Genomic DNA, 19,155 nt, shown 5'->3' on the forward strand with positions numbered 1-19,155 from the left:
ATAAATGTAGTCTCAATAAACTAGAATAACTATTATAAGCACCAGTGATTCTAGAAAATGATACTGAATTAGGCAGAACATATGGTTTCCATTATATTTTGTTTCAAGGGACCCTAGTGTTTTCACCTCCTGAAAAGCAGTTCGTACTTCAGGCTAAGTTTAGACTTCAATATTTGATATACTACTTTAAGTTAGGGTAGTGATATAAAATGAATTACAATATATAAACCAAATCAAATTCAGGATGGTAGGGAAAGAGCCTATTCTTACTTGCATCTATTGGTGGATGACATAACCAACTCCAGTATCCATCCTAAGTGCCCAATGGGAATCTCTGCTAAGCCATAAGATTTTAAAGAACTGCATTTGACCATTGTTTCCAAAAGACTCTTCCATTATATCTATGTATTTGATATTAAAAGTAATATTCCACCTTTGTTAAACCATCACAATGTGATGGCTGTACTGAGACTTTCTGAAATGGAGCATAAGGAAAAGGAAATTTAGGGAATTCTCAGAGACAGATGAAGAGTGAAAAAAAGTCCAAGATTTGAAGAAACACAGGCCTGGGACATCTGCATGACAGGAGGCTGTGGATGCCTAGGGAGCAGCTTGTTGTATGTGTTCATTGAGAAGTACAGAAATACCACGGTTTTCCCCAGGGTCTCTCCTTTTTATAAGTCTCAATATGTTCCATAACGAAAAAGAAATGAACAACAATTAACATTTATCAAGTGCTTATTATGTGCCTGAAATTGTACTAAGTAATTTACCTAAATGATCTCATTTAGAGTTTGCGACAGTCTTGGGGGTATGAGTACTGCTACTGTCTCATTTCTGGAAAAAAGAAAATTAAGAAAGCAATATTAAAAGTTTCTTCTTAGAATTTCATTAACAATTTAGCCCAGTCCTCATGACTTCAAGATCTAAGAGAACTGTTTTTTTTTTTCCTAATATATCTTCTCTTAATGGCAGATTTAACTATTACAGGGACATACTTGTTAATAAGTTATTGATTCATTTCTGTTTATCTAAGCATTTTTATGGAAAACATATTTGCTGTTGTCACTTGATTATTTTTGTTTTATTCCCTCTTTATTTTAAGAAACAATGAATTTGAACACAAATAGATTATTTTAAATTCAAATCATCCCATTTGTAAGTTTCAGTTATAGTGTTAGCACAATTTCTAAACTCTTCTTTTTAGGTCTTCCTTAAAACCTTAAGCATTAGCCAAGATAACCTAAAGTATAAAAATAGGAATTGCAGTTTTGTGAAAAGATATGACATACCTTGTTTCGTACATTTTAACATAAGATTTCTGAGGTTCTATTCACCATGTAAAACTACTCATGGCTATTTCTTTTGCCTTTTTTTGATCTTTGTTTTCATCAAGCTGTTTAATTCAGGATAATAGTTCTTATCTTCCTGAAGGAATGAGAATTGGCTTAAAATATCTTAAAGTTACTTCCAGTGTTAAATTCTATAATTTTATAATTTCATGGTTAACTTCAAACAGATAGATACAGCCAAATTCTAGTGAAAACTGATCTCACTAAAACCATACTCTCTTCTTATACCCTCCTTACTCCACTCCAGTACTTGCTTGAAAGTATCCTTGATGCTTTTAATCATCTGTGCGATCAGGAACATTATAAAAAGGCTGGAGTTCATATCTGAGCTCTTGTACTTATTTAGAATAAAACACGGAGATATAACATCTAGAATATATGCTTTCATGCCAATAAAACATGAATAATAATGTCTATTTCTTGGGAAATTTTGAAATTGAAAATTTGAAATGAAGGTGAGAAAGTACTTTATAAAATGTAACCATAATGTAAACATGAAGTATTATTACCCCACTTGAAATTATAAATAGACATGGCAAAATTTAATTCCTACTTTTCCTGGTGTGAATAAATGAAAAATAATAACAAGAAGCATACCTGACAATGTGAAAGGATGCAAATCACAGTATAGTTATACACCAAATAACATACACTGTTTTCAATCATTCACTTAAATAATCATATAGTGAAAATATAAAATAAAGCTGTAATGAAAATATAAAATACTGATAAGGCATCTTTTTAACATTCCTGAATAAAGTAGAAGCTTTATATATTGTATTTATCAGTGCGTTCTAGATGGTAGTGACAGAAACTCTTCGTAAGCAAACTTAGGCTAAAAGCAGAATTTCCTAGAACACACACACAACTGTGGCTACGCTTCAGTAAAAACAAAAACCAAAATTGATATGCTGCCAGCACTAACTTGCTCTCATCTCTTTTCTTTCCTTTCTGCAGAGTGCATGCTTCCCTGAAGTGGGAAACGGCTGATGGCAACCTGAGAGCTTCACTTTCCACTACCAGAAAGAAAAGGAAGCACTCTGATGAAAATGCTGAAAGATTCTGAAGAGTGGCACTCTGTGACCTGCTTTACTCAGGGGCCCACCCTGAAAAGAATCACTATGAACAGAAGAATGAGGGATATTAAAAGATGGCTCTCTCCACTAGTCCACTGTGTCTGGTGGTTAGAGCAGGAAGACAATTACTAATGAAAGCAAACAACTTCTGGGGACTGAAAAAACAACAGTTACATTGCAATTTATTTACATTTGATAAAATTTTATGGAGCTAAAGATTAAAAATAATTTAACCATTTAACAAACAACATATAGAATGTCCCTTTAATTTTAGTGACTCAATGTTACCAGAAAGCTCATCAAAACAGGAAAAGCACTTTAATAAAAGTTAGTAGAAATAGTAATGGTAACTTTAAAATTTAACAAAAAATGCATTAAAAATCAGTAATTTACTTCACAAGGTTTTCTTTCCTTTTTCTATACTGAACACGCAATGCTTTCATGACAGAATGAATAATAAACTTTTTATAGAAAAGAGTGTTTTCCGGGCATGGTGACTCACATCTGTAATCCCAGAGGCTCAGGAAGCTGTGGCAAGAGAACCTCAAGTTCAAAGCCAGCCTCAGCAAATTAGTGAGGCCCTAAGCAACTCAGTGAGACCCTGTTTCTAAATAAAATATTAAAAAGGGCCTGGAGATGTGGCTCAGTGGTTAAGTGCCCTTGGGTTCAATCCCTGGTACCAAAATAAAAAGGAATGTTTACCTCTGCCAATTCTTCTTCCCCTCACTAGTTTGGGAAAGGGCACATGGGATCATGCTCATACTTTAGGCAGAGTTTTCCTTGAAAGAGTAATTTAAGAGTTGTGTTGTCATGGTAACTATGGAAGAAGTGAAGATTAAGGAATATCATCCTTTCTAATTAATAATTCTATGATATTCTGTATGCAGGACCGCATTTTTTTAGTTTTTATTATGATTATGATAGCAAACTACTTTGTTAAAGGATTCAAAGATCTAGGGGTGAATAGAGAAGGGAACATAAACTGATAAGCATGATTTAGAGGGTGATTCCTCGAATCCTGAGAAGAAGAGTTCTCAAAACTCTTAGCTTAAATAAAAAGTTGAAATGTTGACCAATTGGAAAATGGGTGCTTCTGAGAAACATGAATGGTGTTCAAATGTTGTGAATTTAACACTTTTTCTAGGGTGAAAACTCCTTAAGAAATGCCCTGCTGACATGCATGTTTCTACCTGTTTACCTAATGAGGGAGGCTTGAATGATGGTTAAATGTAAAGCAAAGAATTTTTTATGTCTATAGTATAATTATTGTTACTTCTTGGGCCATTCTAGATTCTGGTATCCTTGGGCACAGAACTTAGCAGGTAGCAACCTGCAGGTTTTTTTGTTTGTTTGTTTGTTTTGTTTTGTTTTGTTTAATAAATCTGATGTAACCTTGACTTGGTACTAGCAAGGACACTTGGAGGCACACAGGAAATCTTGGCCCCTAAGACAGTGATAACTTGCAAAAAATTTCTTGAGGTTTCTGGCTTAGTAGAAAAAGATGTGATAGAAGAATTTCTTAAATTATTCTAATTTATTCTAGGTAGAATTCCAGCAACCTAAGCCAAATGATTAAAAGAAAAGAAGACAACTAATATAGAAGACAAGGACAGAATGCGTTCTGACTCAAAGTCACTCTCTCCTGTGTTTTCCTATTAATTAATACATGTGCATGAACACAGGACCTACTTACCCACCCATCTACATCCACATGCATACTCATAAGGAATCATACTTGTATAAATACTTGTGTGTTTGTGTGTGTATGTGTGAGTGCATGTTGTGTGTTTATGAATAAAAGTCCTTAATAATGAAAACTCTCTTTCCAAGTGCAAGGTTAGTTATTCTACAGGAAAGGAAAAATGGGAACATTTTTCTATTTCTTTTCTATTCCTCTATTTCTAAATATAAAGGCAAAAAAATAAGAATGTGGAAATAAGCCTACTAATTCCTAATTTTCTGTGTTTATGTACATAAAAAATAATCTTCCATCTGCCTCTTTGATGAATGTTTTTGGCTTTCACCAGTAAGCAAGAATCAATACTTACTTCCAGAGATATTTACTTAAAGTTTGATTAGAAGCAATTGAAAGATGCATAGAAGGCACCTTTGCATCCACTTTATCCGCCCGCTGCCCACATCCCACAGCAAAAATCTGTCTTCATTTTTCTTAGAAAATAACCTACATATTAACTCTCCTGTGAATTTGAGCCCTCACATTTCCACTTACTTCATTCCACTAAGATTTATGCATCCACTACATTTAAACTTAATGTTTTACAGGCTTATGAACTATTGGCATACTCAATTTATGGAACAAGGAACTTAGAATCCAAAGAGTTGTAACTTAGCCTCAAGGTCATCTAAGTTCTCCTGATATTTTATTTGGGGTTCTCCCATATTATGTATATATATATATATATATATATATATATATAGATAGATATAGATAGATAGATAGATAGATATAGGTATAGATATATATGCCAGATTCCTGCCACTCTGAAAAATGTAAATCTTACAAAACAGTTAGAAAAAAAAAAAAAAAACTTTGGAGACAATTAGGTTCTGCTCATCTAAGTTCCCCTTGAGAGAATATTCTGATGGTTTCAGAATCTATATATCAGAGTAGGTTCTTCTGAGAAGCCTAAAAATCTTGGAATTTCAGTGGTAAGGATAGTGGGTGGAAAGCTGAGAATTTCCACCATTTTTACTTATTTTCCATTTTATTTTATCATTTTAATTTCCTTATAAAATTCTGCATGACGCCAAATTCTGCATGACACATCATATTTCATTTAGCTTTGGCAATAGCCATGAAGCAATTGAAAGATGCATAGAAGGCATTTTTTTTTTTTTTTATTTTTCAGATACAGAAATTGTGATAAAGTCCAGAGGCATTTGTGGCCAGAAACAGTGGCCTAACTGAATTTTGTGCCCTTTCATTTTTTGTGGCCCTAAACTCAGGGGGAAAAAATGCAGACAATCATATTTTCATGAATCCTTTCCAAGTGATCCTTTGTCTTCCACTTGTCTGTTCCCTTTGGTTATTTTAGTCAATTGATAATCAAAATAAATGATGCCAAATGAAATGAGACATTATTCTTGATTTCAAAGCATATGGAATCAAAATGTGAAAATAAAACAGTTACATGAAAGTTGAATAACGGTATAAAATAATAATTAAAAACAACATTTTAAAATGTCAAAAGAAATTAAGTTTGCCATTAATTTTTAATTGTATAGACAATTAAAATTGCAGGAATTCAGACTCAGTGTCAAAAGATAGAGTTAACATTTAAGATATGTTCCATATGTATGCAAATTGAATTTATTTGTTCAGTAAATATTTTCGAGTACCTTCTATGTGTCAGGCACATAATAGGTAGATTATAGATAACTATGAATATAAGATCCTTTCTGCAAAGATTTTACAATCTGAATTTGTCACTGTGACTTTATAATATAATGTGAAATGTCTTCAGATTGCAGTAAGCAACCAGACTATTCATAGAGAATTGCTCCAATGTAGCTATCAGTTTTTGTGTATGAATCCAGATCAGTTGCCAGGCAAAGCTCCTACCTTATAGTGGATAGCTTACTTTTAGGGTAATATTCTTGCATTATCATATTTTAGTGTCTTGTGCATGATACGTATGTATCATGACGCATGTACTGCGTCTCCCTCCATTTCTAATGGTCTAAATCCTACCTATCTTAAGACAGATACCATCAAGCATCTCCTTGTACATTGATAAACTTTCTGGAAAACTACTGACCAACATACCACACAAAGACTTAAATGATGTTTATAAGTTTTGACACATTTTAGGAATTATAAGGAAATAAGGAGAAATGTGAGATACTGTATGCCAGAATGAAACTCTGAAAATAAATATGGTGTAAAAATAAATCATTTATTCTTGTTCTAGCATATGCACATTATTTTTTACTATGTTAAATAATATTGTAACACACACGGGAATAAATTTAAAAAAGAAAGAAAAATGATTTAAGTTGTGATGTTCTTGCAACCTTGCACATAGCTCTGCTATGAATTAAATATTTAGACCCCATCACCACAACCACAAATTTGTATGTTGAAACTTAACCCCAAATTGACAATAATAGAAGGTAGGGCCTTTGGCAAGTAATTAGGTTATGAAGATGAAGCCTTCGTGATGAGATTTAGTGCCCTCATAAGAAAAGAAAAGAGCCCTTGCTTACAAACTAGAAAGAAGGCCCTCACTAGAAGTCAACTCAGCAGCACCTTGAGCTTAAACTTACCAGTCTCCAAACTATGAGAAGTAAATTTCTGTTATTTATAGGCTATCCAGTTTATGGTATCAAGTCCAAACTAACACACCTCTTTTTGTAAAGTTGGTCCTAGAGAAAATGTCATTTGGGAGAGAATGTTAATCTCCTTTGACAGACTTCCCTTGAAGCACTTGATATCATCTTGCTCAGTGAACCTGGCTTTGTGAGCATTCTAAACTTAATCAATGACTTCGTCTGGTACTCATTAAATCAAGAGTGAGCAGGAAGCCAGGCAGGTGGTGCATGCTTATAATCCCAGGGACTCTGGAGGCTGAGGCAGGAGGATCACAAGTTCAAAGCCAGCCTCAGCAACATTGAGACACTAAAGAAATTCAGTGAGACTCTGTCTCTAAATAAAATAAAAAATAGGACTGGGGATGTGGCTCAGTGGTCCAGTGCCCCCTTAGTTCAATCCCTTATACAAAAAAAAAAAAAAAAAAAAAAAACGGAGTGAGTAGGAGAAAATTTGACCTTAGGTTACCTTTGTCTTACATTTTAAATTGTTGACTTTATTAATTAAACTCCTTACATGGTTCAATTCCACAGTATATCAACATGATGAAATAATATGTAGTGAATAAAATAATGCATAAAATCTTTCTAAATATTTATATGTGATTGGGTAAATTTTTATGTGTAAAAATTATTTTCCATAAGATTTTTTAAAAACCACAAGAGGAAATATTCACTTGGCTATGTAAAATGAAATTTAAATTGCTATATCAAAAAAGAGTAAAAGTTAAAGGTATGCAACTAATTGTTGGGGACACAAGTGAGTATACATAAAATTAAATTATTGTTTCTTTTAAAATATAAAGAGCTTAAATAAGATAATTTTTAAAAATCATGTATTTTGTTTAAAAATTATGTTAAGAATGAAATTAGGCCATTCACAACAACATACCTATATTTGTAAATTATCTCAAAACATATGGAAATTTAATCATTAATACTAATAAGGTAAATATTTTAAACTGAGAACACTAGAAGATTTATTTTCAAATGATATTTTGCAGGGTTTGTGAGGTCATGCATAGGATCATATGCAACCCTGGCTGGTAGAAATGTGGATTTTGAGTTCAATTACTCAAGAAGTAGAAGAAGTTTTAAAAAATCCATTGGCATTGATTCCATAATTTTATTACTATGGTGATTTGTTTTCTGATAATAATGGATATGAAAAAAACCATTTGCTAATTACTTTTTTTTCCTATTCTAATATAAAAAATTTGAGAAAGGAAGAATATTATCTTGTTTGAGTCAATGATGTTTCTAAAATACAGACATGAATATGTGAACTTTAATAAAGTTGAAAAACAACATTTAATGTTTTAAAACAAAATTTTAAATAAAATAATAGTTATTTACTTTAAAAAGTTTTTCTTTGTTGGGGAGAGGTATCAGGGATTGAACTCAGGGACATTCAACCACTGAACCGCATCTCCAGCACTATTTTGTATTTAATTTTGAAGCAGGTTCTCATTGAGTTGCTTGGCACCTTGCCTTTTGCTGAGGGTGGCTATGAACTGAACATCCTCCTGTCTCAGCCTCCTGAGCCGCTGGGATTATAGGCATGCACCATGGAGCCTGGCTTTAAATAGTTATTTAATAAACCTCAAGCACACACTTGGCACTTTACTAACTCCTGAAGATACACCACTAAGAAAAACTTTCGAAAGAGCAAATACCTTACTCTCCTAACAGAGTTTATATATATATATATATATATATATATATATATATATATATATATATATATATATACTAGAAAACAGATAATAAGTGGCAGCTTGATGAAGAGTACTTAGATGATGAAAGAAAGAAAGAAAGAAAGAAAGAAAGAAAGAAAGAAAGAAAGAAAGAAAGAAAGAAAGCTATTGACAATAAGTGAAAATAAAGGCAAAGTAATGCAGATTAGAGAAGCTGGAGTGGAGGCTGATTATCACCTGTGTGCTGAGTTTGACAAGTGGAACAAAAGCATAGTGAGCTCTAGGAACAGGAAAAGAAGGTAGAAGAGAGGCAGATAAGAGAATAGATCACAGAGGACCTGCTCAGAAACTTTTAATTTTACTCTGGTGAGAAGCCAAAGGGAAATTTTGAGAAGAAAAGTAAAATGATTGGATTTGCTTTTAAAAGGATCTGATCTTCAATTTTTTAAATATTGAAATCACCATCCTAGTTACAAAGTGAAGATTGAAGTAAGCACCTTCTATGGAGGAAGCCAGAGGACCAGTAAGGAAACAGAAGAAGCATGAAGCTCCTGTAGAAGTGCAGTCCAGAGAAGAGGATGGCTTATCCTTAGGTGATCAGTGGAGGGATGAGAAGTGCTTATGTTCTGATTATATTTTCAAATGAGTTTCTGCAAGACTGCCCAAGTATCTACATGTACAGATAGCAAAAGAAAGGAGTCTCCAAAGATTTGGCAATGAAGAAATGGAAGAATGAAAATAAGCACTTACTACATTGAAAGAGACTAGGGATAGAATAGATAAATATGCTATCCATTTATTAAGTAAATCATGTATGAGTATTTGTATATACGCAAATGTGTTTTGTGAAAACATATCAAAAAGGCTTTTTTTTGGTTTGTTTGAGGATCATGCCACAAGTATGTCCTCATTTGCAGTTTTTATTTACATCAAAAAGGCATTTTTAACATAATTAATAAGGCTTTTTTTTTAGCATGTGTAATTTGAGCATCTCTTAACTAAGATGTTTGGAACTGGAAGTTCCAAGAATTTTTTGTTTTGTATCTTGAAATATTTGCATATACATAATAAAATAGCTTGAGGAATGAGACCTAAATCTAAACATATGTTTAATACATATTTCATACACATAGCCTAGAGATAACATCATATAATATTTTTGATAATTTTGTTCATGAAACAAAGATTAATGCTATGAATTTTCCACTTGTAACATCATGTAGCAGTCAAAAATATTGGATTTCAGAGCATTTTGGATGCTCAAGCTATATGTGTACAAATTAAAAAAGTACAATCAGTAATGTCAAAATGTTAGCAAATGTTTCCTTGGGTGATGGAATTTTAAATATTTTTCTCTTTTTTTTTGGTGCTATGCATTTTCTGAGTTATTTTCATAAATTATTTCATAATATTGGTAAAATTTCACATGAAAGGAATTTAGAGGAGACTGGACCCCAGGTGATTATAGTCATGTAATTCTATATATATATATATATATATATATATTGATAGTCAGAAAAACAAGATATTCTAACACTTTTCCAGACAGCATGAGAGGAAAGGAGAAGTCAGTTATGACTCAGTGTTTTGTTAGATAAATTGGAAAGATGAATCAAATCTGTGATCTATGTTCAGAAAACTGAGGTGACATTTACTGAGATGGGCAGGCTTAGGAGTTAGAATGAAGCCTATCAGATCGTATTTTAATTATGTTCAATCTGAAGTGCCAGTTGAATAGCATAGTGGGGATGTTGGACATACAGTTCTAGGGTTCAGATGTGATGTCCTAGTTGAAGATAAAAATTGTAAAGAATACATGAATTCAGGGCTGGGGATGTGGCTCAAGCAGTAGCGCACTTGCCCTGTGCGCGTGCCGCCTGGGTTCGATCCTCAGCACCACATACCAACAAAGATGTTGTGTCCGTTGAGAACTAAAAAATAAAATATTAAAATTCTCTCTTTCTCTCTCTTAAAAAAAAAAAAAAAGAATAGATGAATTCAAAGCCAAGGAAACAGGTCTAAGGGGTGAGTCAGGTGCATTTCAAGGCTAATAAGTCAAAGACATGGTAGGTGGGGAGAACTAAGAAGGGAGGCTAAGGAGAAATACCTTGCAAGGGAGAAGGTAATCTAGGAAAACATGATGTCATAGAAGCCAATGTAAGGAAGTTTCAGGAGAGCAAGTGATTGACTCTGCCTAATGCAAACTTATAAGGTTAAAACACTGACCTTAGTGTGTATTCACATGGAAGTTAATTGTGGCCTTAGGAAGAAGAGCTGTTTTGGTGGAGTGATGAAACCAAAGCCGTTAGGATACGCCTTAGAGAGACTCATGATTTTTTACAAAATAATTGGGTTTTACCGCTTCAGAAATGTCGAGCTCATGACAGACAGACATGGATTAAAGTAAAGTAAATTAAAGGAATAGGATAAGTAAATGTAAAAGGTGATGCCCAACTTGAAAATACTTTATTTTTTAAGCTAAATTAGAAGGAGAACTGGTGAAATTTGAATGAGTTCTTTAGATTAGCTCATACTAATTTTATCATTGTTAGCATGTTGATTTTTGTAATTGTATGGTGGTGTGGAAAAAGTGGTCTTTAGTGTTAGGAAATGCATGCTAAAGTGCTTATGATTAAGAAGACATCATATCAGCAACTGTCTCTCAAATGGTTCAGAGAGAAATAAAGTTAATATAGCAAATATTAATATTTGAGTAATTTTATGAAGATTGACCTATTTTTCAAACTTCTCCATAAGATTGAAACTATTTCAAAATAAAAAATGGCATTAAGTAACACATTAAAAAGTAAAAAAGATAAAATGTGTGTGAGCAGGAAATGGGGAAAAGGAGAGAGAAGGACTCCATGACTGACGGGTACATCTCTTTTTCCCTTTCATAACTTTTCTACCAGCTTATTCTCTAATATGTTAAGCATTCTCTTAAACGTATTTCTAGGTATTGTGGAGTGGCCAACACCTTGCCAGGAAATTCTTGCTTGTTTAGACAGATAAGCCTCCTGAGAAATTAGCCTAGAATAATTAATGAGGAACAAAAGACAAAGAGTCAGAAAGGATAGTTTTAAAGATGGATCCCTGATAGGTCCAGTCCACACAGGAGCTGGAGTTAGACAATTAGAAAATGGCTCCAGTGGTTTATTTAAGGGGGTACAGCAGAAGCAGAGGTAAGGTTTCAAGGGTGGAGTCTTACTTCCTGATGTCTTGAAGTCAGCAGGTTGACTGGCATCTTGGGAGGTCACACCCATCATCTCAGACGGGCTGAGTGGCTGGGTGGTTGTAGCAGTCATCCCATCTCTGGTGCTGACTGGGACCTTTAGCAGAGCTTGAATATGGCTCACAATATGTCTGGGCAGTCAACCAGAGGAAATGTCCACTTGAAGTTCCCAGAGACCAGATTCTCCTATTCATTAGGCTGTGATGTGCGAGAGTCCACACACTGCCCACAGATGGCTCTCAACATCTGGGTTCTTTCTTTCTTTCCTTCTCTTTTACTTTTCCATTTCTTCTGATTTGAAAGTAATGCTAAAGTTTAAAAAGAATCCAGTACTTTGTGGATTTTTTTGAACAAGACTGATTTCTAAATGATGTGTTTAAATCTAGGTTTTTAAATTTACTTTCTTTATCTTTAAGTTTACAGTAAACTTATTGAACTTTTCTTCAGTCTAAATGAATTGCATATTCTCTATATAATTAGGTCCCTCATTGTTTTGTATTTGCTCATTAATAAAATCCTTGCTTATTGTGTTAGTGAAGTCATTCTCAGTGATACTGAAATCTAAAGCCGTGGTCATAGTCCATGAAATGAACAAATCCAAATCCAACTTGATAATACTTATCGGGGAGGGAGAGGATTCCTAATTTTCAGAAGCCACTTAAATCGAAGAGCTTATCATAGTAGCTGCCTTTTCCTCTGCCACTGAGCCCTAAAAATATGGCTGTAGTATTTAAGGGAAGAATTTGTAATGATAAAAAAAATGAAAAGATAGGGGGTGTCTAAAGAAAGCTGGGTATCCTTCTAAAAAAATCAGTCTATTAACAAATAGTAACAGATAGTGACTATTTTCAAGCAGGAGATTGCTATCAAATCTGAGTCATAAAATGACAATTCTGGTGTTAGTGTGGAAAACAGATTGGAAGAGTTTTAGGTTAGGGAGACTCACTGAAATTTTAGTGCAGAAAACTGGGTGTAGTTCCTAGGGGAAAAAATGGAATCTGGGGTGGAGAAAGAATGAAGGCGATAGAAGTGGATGACCTTGATCCATGAAAATAGACAATAAATGATTGTCCTTCACAATAGAATGAAAACCAGGCTCCATTACATTAATTTGCTAATGTCTTTCCTTTGCTGCATACATTAGCCTGTTACCATATTTATTCACAATAATGTATGCACATGTGCATGCAGGTGCCCTGTTCATTTCTCATTTAGAGGCAATCTCTCATTTGTCTCCCCTGTCATTGGGAACCATCCCACAGGACATAGTCCTATAGCATGAAATCCTTTTACACTTGAACTTTCAGTCTTCTCAGGCCTTTCAAAGATTTTATTTCTGCATATGTTCCTCCAGCAATCCAGATATTCTGGAATGAAAGCTAGGAAGATCCCATTTTTTTCTCACACAGAGAGTAGAAAGAACTTAATCAAAACTGGGTCCAAAGTGCTTATGTTAGTTTTGGTTTCCTTTCCATAAAATGATGTGAGTCATGAATGTCTGAGAGGCTTATTGAGAATATTAAATGAAAAGATTTGTAAAATGCTCAAAATCATAAATAGCACATAAAATCTACTGAATACATGTTATTCAGATGTAATAATAGTAAGAGCAGTAGTTAAATTTATATTAACACTGCTAATACCTTTTAGAATCCTTAATTATCATATATATTTATAAAATGAAGTTCTATCACTATACTAATATCTCCTTCTAAGGCAATTGAAAACTTGCTAAAATAAAGATAATTGTCAAATAATTTTGTAAAGACTGTCTAATTTTAGTTAGCATATGGATGGTTTAACCTATTAGCAAAAAGCACATTACTTACAGAGAAGGAAAGATTTTTTTCCCCTACATGTTGAGGCTCTGTAGCTGAGCCAGAGAATGAAAATGACAAAAAAATGAATTTTATTTAATGTTAATATTTTTACATATATATGGAGGCCTTCATATATAAGAAATGAAGACTCAAAGAAACTAATAAACCTAAGAGGTTATTTGTATACCAGTTTAACAGAGAACAATGACTTGCAGAGAAGTAACAGGATAACAGAAAAAGGAGTTCAGGCTAGGAATGATAAATTGTGGGTGAGTGCCATGGAAAATATGGTGGTAACTAATGAAACACAAGGATTATTTTATCAATTGTGCTCATACAGATTAATCTCTATATCAACTATGTTTTCAATAATAAGAATATTCCCTCTTTCTGTTACAGAGAGGGCATCCTTCTCATTGGAAATCTGATGCCTGCTTTGGAGTAAAAGGGGAAATCGGAAAGTCCTTCCTGCTTCAACCATTACTCAACTGCCCTCAGCTCAAAATACTTATTATGCTAAAGTGGCATATTTCCGGTTGCATGTTCTGATCCCTTTCATTCTCATTTGGATGAAGTCAGAAGAAACACAATATGTGAGGTACATAATATATATTAGTTCCTAGTATTTTCTAGTGTTTGCAAATATCACATTTAATCACATACTGATGCCAACCATACTTCATGGATTCTAGAGTAATAAATGAACATGTTAGAACAGACTGACTGATTGGCAATGCCTAAGGACTTAGGAAGGTGAGGAAATCCCTTCCCACCAGCTCCAAAAACTTCCCCATAACAGAACCTGCAGCCATACCTGATATATGTGATCCTGTACTTATCTCAATTTTATGATCATTAACATTTGTTCTTAAACATGGATGAACATATATTTTGACATCTTGGCACTTCATTACAAATTTCAAACCTCCTAAATTTGTATTTATTTCTCTTCACATTCATGTTGCCTTTTATGTTTATTTACAAAAAGGATTTAGGGAGTGTGTGTGTGTGTGTGTGTGTGTGTGTGTGTGTTTGCAGCTGGCATTGTAAGTCAACTAACTAGAAAGAAAAGGAGCAAGGTAAAGATAACTGAACAGGCTTTCAAAGGCATTTTGCCTCAGGAAGTCTCTTCCCAGAGAAGTAGGAAAAGAACATCATTTGAAACTTATCTGTCATTTTCTGACTTCACTACTATTTTAAATTTAAATCTCTTTATGATTATTAGTATTTTAACTATACAAACATGTAAAGACACGTCAAAAATAATATTAGAGAGAAAAATGATCATTCTATTCATAAAGAAATGTCTCTATCTGTTCTATAGAGATTCAAATTTGGCCCTAATCTTAAGAAGGCCAGATTAAGGGATAGGACATGCTGTTACTACTGGCAGTCAGGTCTAGTGAAGAGGGTTGATTTTACAAACTAGTAGAGAATCCATAGCTTTGGCGGGGGGGGGGGGGTTAGGTTCTCAGGAAAAACTGAGATTGTCTATGGGAGAATAGCTTTCTCTTATCTCGGAAACAATTTGTATTATTCGCTCCATTCTGGGAGCGAATAATGAAAGAAAATCAAGCTAAAGTACCCCTAAAGGCAGGCTGATCACTAATGAACATCATCCTAGGGGGATGCCTGTGACATGATACATGGTAGTTTTCATGGTAAAGGAAATAATGGATGGAGTTTATAAACATCCTTTGGGGGAACATGTTGTTGGAATTCTAGAACTTCAGCAATGTCAGACTACGAACATAATTTTTTTAAAAAAATCAATATTCAAAATAATGAAGAACATAAAACAAGAGCAGATTTCTATAAAAAGGATTATTCAGAGAACTCAAAAAGAAAGTCTAGGAATTGAATGTAGGATAGAAGAATCACAAAGCCAAAGTTTAGAAAATAATGATAAAAAAAATAACAGAAAGAAGAGTAAAATTAAAGGAGAGCACAGACAAACAAAGAAGAGATGGAAAACGTAAATGGGATGGATTCAAACTAAAAAGCTGCTTCTCAGCAAAAGAAACAACCAGTGAGGTGAATAGAGAGCCTACAGTTTGGGAGCAATTTTTTACCACTTGTATATCAGAGTACTAATCTCTAAGGTATATAAAGAACTCAAAAAGCTACACACCAAAAATAAAAAATAAAAATAAAACAAATAACCCAGTCAATAAATGGGCCAAGGAACTGCACAGAAACTTCTCAGAGGTGATATACAATCAACCAACAAATATAAAAAAAAATGTTCAACATCTCTATCAATTAGAGAAATGCAAATCAAAACTACTCTAAAATTTCATCTCACTCCAGTCAGAATGGCAGCTATCAAGAATACAAGAATACAAACACCAATAACTGTTGTGAGGATGTGGCGGGAAAGGCACATTCATACATTGCTGGTGGGACTGCAAATTGGTGCAGCCAATATGGAAAGCAGTATGGATGTTCCTTAGAAAACTGGGAACAGAACCACTAGTTATCCCACTCCTCGGTCTATACCCAAAGGACTTAAAAACAGCATACTACAGGGACACAGCCACATCAATGTTTATAGTAGCACAATTCACAATAGTTAAACTTTGGAACCAACCTAGATACCCTTCAGTAGATGAATGGAGAAAGAAAATGTAGTATATTTACACAATGGAATACCATTCAGCATTAAAAGAGGTTAAAATCATGGCATTCTCAGGTAAATGAATGGAGTTGGAGAATATAACTAAGTGAAGTTAGCCAATTCCAAAAAACAAATGCTGAAGGTTTTCTCTGATATAAGGAGGCTGATTCATAGTGGGGTTGGAGCAGGGAAAATAGGAAGATTAGATGAAATCTAGATAGGGAAAAAGGTATAAAAATGATGGTGGAATGAGATAGACATCATTACCCTAAGTACATGTATGAAGACACAAATTGGTGTGAATATACTTTATATACAACTAGAAATGTGAAAAATTGCGCTCTATATGTGTAATATGAATTGTAATGCATTCTTCTGTCACACAAATTTGAATTAAAAATTTTAAAGAAAAAGCAATGGAAAAAAATTAAATAGCATCCAAGAAATATCAACATCCAAATGAAAGTCCCCCCAAAAAGGAAACAAGTGATAGAAAATCACTGAGGAGAGAAATGTAGATTTTACTCATCAGTAATTGATTTTTGGTTATTAAAGCACAGCAAGTCCCTATACAATGAATACAAATATTAAGTGTATCATGTAAAATGTTGGAATACTAATTACAGATATATGACTTTATAGCAAGAAACAAAACATAATTTATGTAAAATTTTTAAAAATCTGAACAAACTTAACTTTACAAAGTAATAACATGAAAGACAGTAATTTTATTTCCTTCAAAATTTTGAAAGGAACATAATTTTCCTTATAGAATTTTAATCCCAGTCAAACCAGTAATTGTAAGGATAAAATATTTTCTGATGTATATGGTGATTAAAAATAAAGTTTTTCACATATGTTTTTCCTCAGGAAGTTATTAGAAGATCTGCTATATCAAAACTTGGGCATAAACCAAGAAAGAGACACTAAATTTAGCCAATGAGATGAATAAATTCACAGAAGATAACACCAAGCAAAAGCAACTCTGTTCAGATTGAAATAATCATAGAGATCAAGCAGGTGGTTTTTTTGTTTGTTTGTTTTCAAACAGAAGAAACTAATACAATACCTAATGGGTGTGACTATTTTGAGAGAATATTTTAAAAACTTGTGAGTGAAGTTGAGGGTGAATTACTAACAACTACATTAAAAACTAAGAAAGTCAAAAACATAAATATTTAAAGAAATATGTTTCTTGACTCAATTGTGAATAGTATTTCATAGTCAATATAATATATACACTAATGCTGATCTATTCCCAAATTATCATGAAAATGTAATATGTGGTGGTAGGAACAAAGAGTTGGGGTGGGATCAGGGATGAAGGGTGAAAGATCACTATTTCCTAACAGGAAGCAAATAGATGCATTAGTTTTCTGTTCCAGTATACAAAATGATTACAAACCTGCCATTTCTATCTTATGGAATTACCCAATTTCTGCACAAAAATTACAGCAACATTTTGTGTCATGCAGTTTTGTGCATAAGAAGTAAGGAAACACTTTAGCTGGGTACTTGGTTTGGGGTCTCACAAAGCTGAAATCAAGTTGTAAACTGTGTGCTACATTCTTATATGAAGACTGGACTATGGAAGGATGAACTTCTGAGTTCCCTTAAGTGGCTAAAATAATTCATTTTTTCCAGCTATAGAATTTGATTCTTCAAATTCAGTGAGAGGGTTAGAATGAGGTGAAGAAAAAAAGAAAGAAAGAAGAAAAAAAGGAGAGATGTTCAATTTCTTACCTACAGACATTCATTTAAAATACTTTCCTGATTAGGTCAGGCCAACTCAGTCTTCTGGACAATTTCAAGATACCTGAATAGAAGCTCTAATCATACTGCAAGACCTCTTCACTTTTGCCATATTGTGTAACATAATCACAGAAGTGATATTCCATAAGCTTTCCCATTTCAATTGTTTAGAAGCAAGCTGTACATCCTTCCCAAACTCAAGAGGATGGGGTATGGACACTATAGAAAGAGAATGATGAGTGCCATCTTAAAATTCCTCCTACCACAATAGATAATCCCTAAAACCAAAAGCTCAAGAAATTATATTTTTAATATAAGTGCATTTAAATACATAGGCAGTATCTGTAGAATCCACTAAAATATATGAAAGTAATTGCCACTACACAGCAGTACATAGGGCAGAAATAATTAATTTTATGATTATTTGGTTCTTATTAAACTACGTGCATGCATATGTTGTTTCATTTTAATTGGATTTTATTTTCATCAAATAATTTTAATATAGTGCTATATAAAAATGTTTACATTTTCCCCAAATAACATAAAAGGAATGGAAGCAGAAAATTTGGGCTGGAAAGCAATTCCTGAGAAAAGATCTGGGAGTTTTTGTTGACTGTAAACTCTAAATTAGTCAATAATAACATATTGCTGCTATTCAGAACATCAGATACAATCTCAGGCTCCTATTCACAGAAATATGAATAAGCAGGGAAAAGAGTTATTCTACATTAAATTTCACTGAAAATTCTATATTTGAAGTAGTATTCATTTCTAGGTACCTAATTTAACTCTGTTTTTCTATTATTACAACATTTATGGCGTGCTCTTTATTATGGAATCAATATATAGTCTGTACAGAAAACTTTAGAAAACAAGGGAAACAATCTGCAATCTCAATACTTGAGAACAAGTATATTCATTTTTGTGCTGATCTTTTTATTTTTAACTTTTCCTCTACATCTCTACAACTGTATATTGTGTACATACATATCAAGCTATGTACAGACTTTCCATGTTGCTCTTCGAATTTAATAGTATGTTATAGACTACTAGTGTCTAGCCAAGATGAATAAACAAAGACTAAGTAAACCCTCACTTCTAAAAAAATAAAAATAAAAACAGACAACAGGCATGAAACAATAGTTCTCACAATAATGACGTCAAGCCAGAAGGAAGGATTCAGGGGAGTAAGAGACAAATGCCGCAGGCTCTGTGACTGACTGCCCTGCTGGGTGCTAGAGAGATTCAGAGTCAAGGCATAGTATGGAAAACCCAGGCTG

Source organism: Marmota monax, unplaced genomic scaffold (genome assembly GCF_021218885.2).
Source record: "Marmota monax isolate L192 unplaced genomic scaffold, Marmota_monax_Labrador192_F-V1.1 WCK01_AAM20220418_F8-fsc00053, whole genome shotgun sequence".
In the NCBI taxonomy this organism is placed as follows: Eukaryota; Metazoa; Chordata; class Mammalia; order Rodentia; family Sciuridae; genus Marmota; species Marmota monax.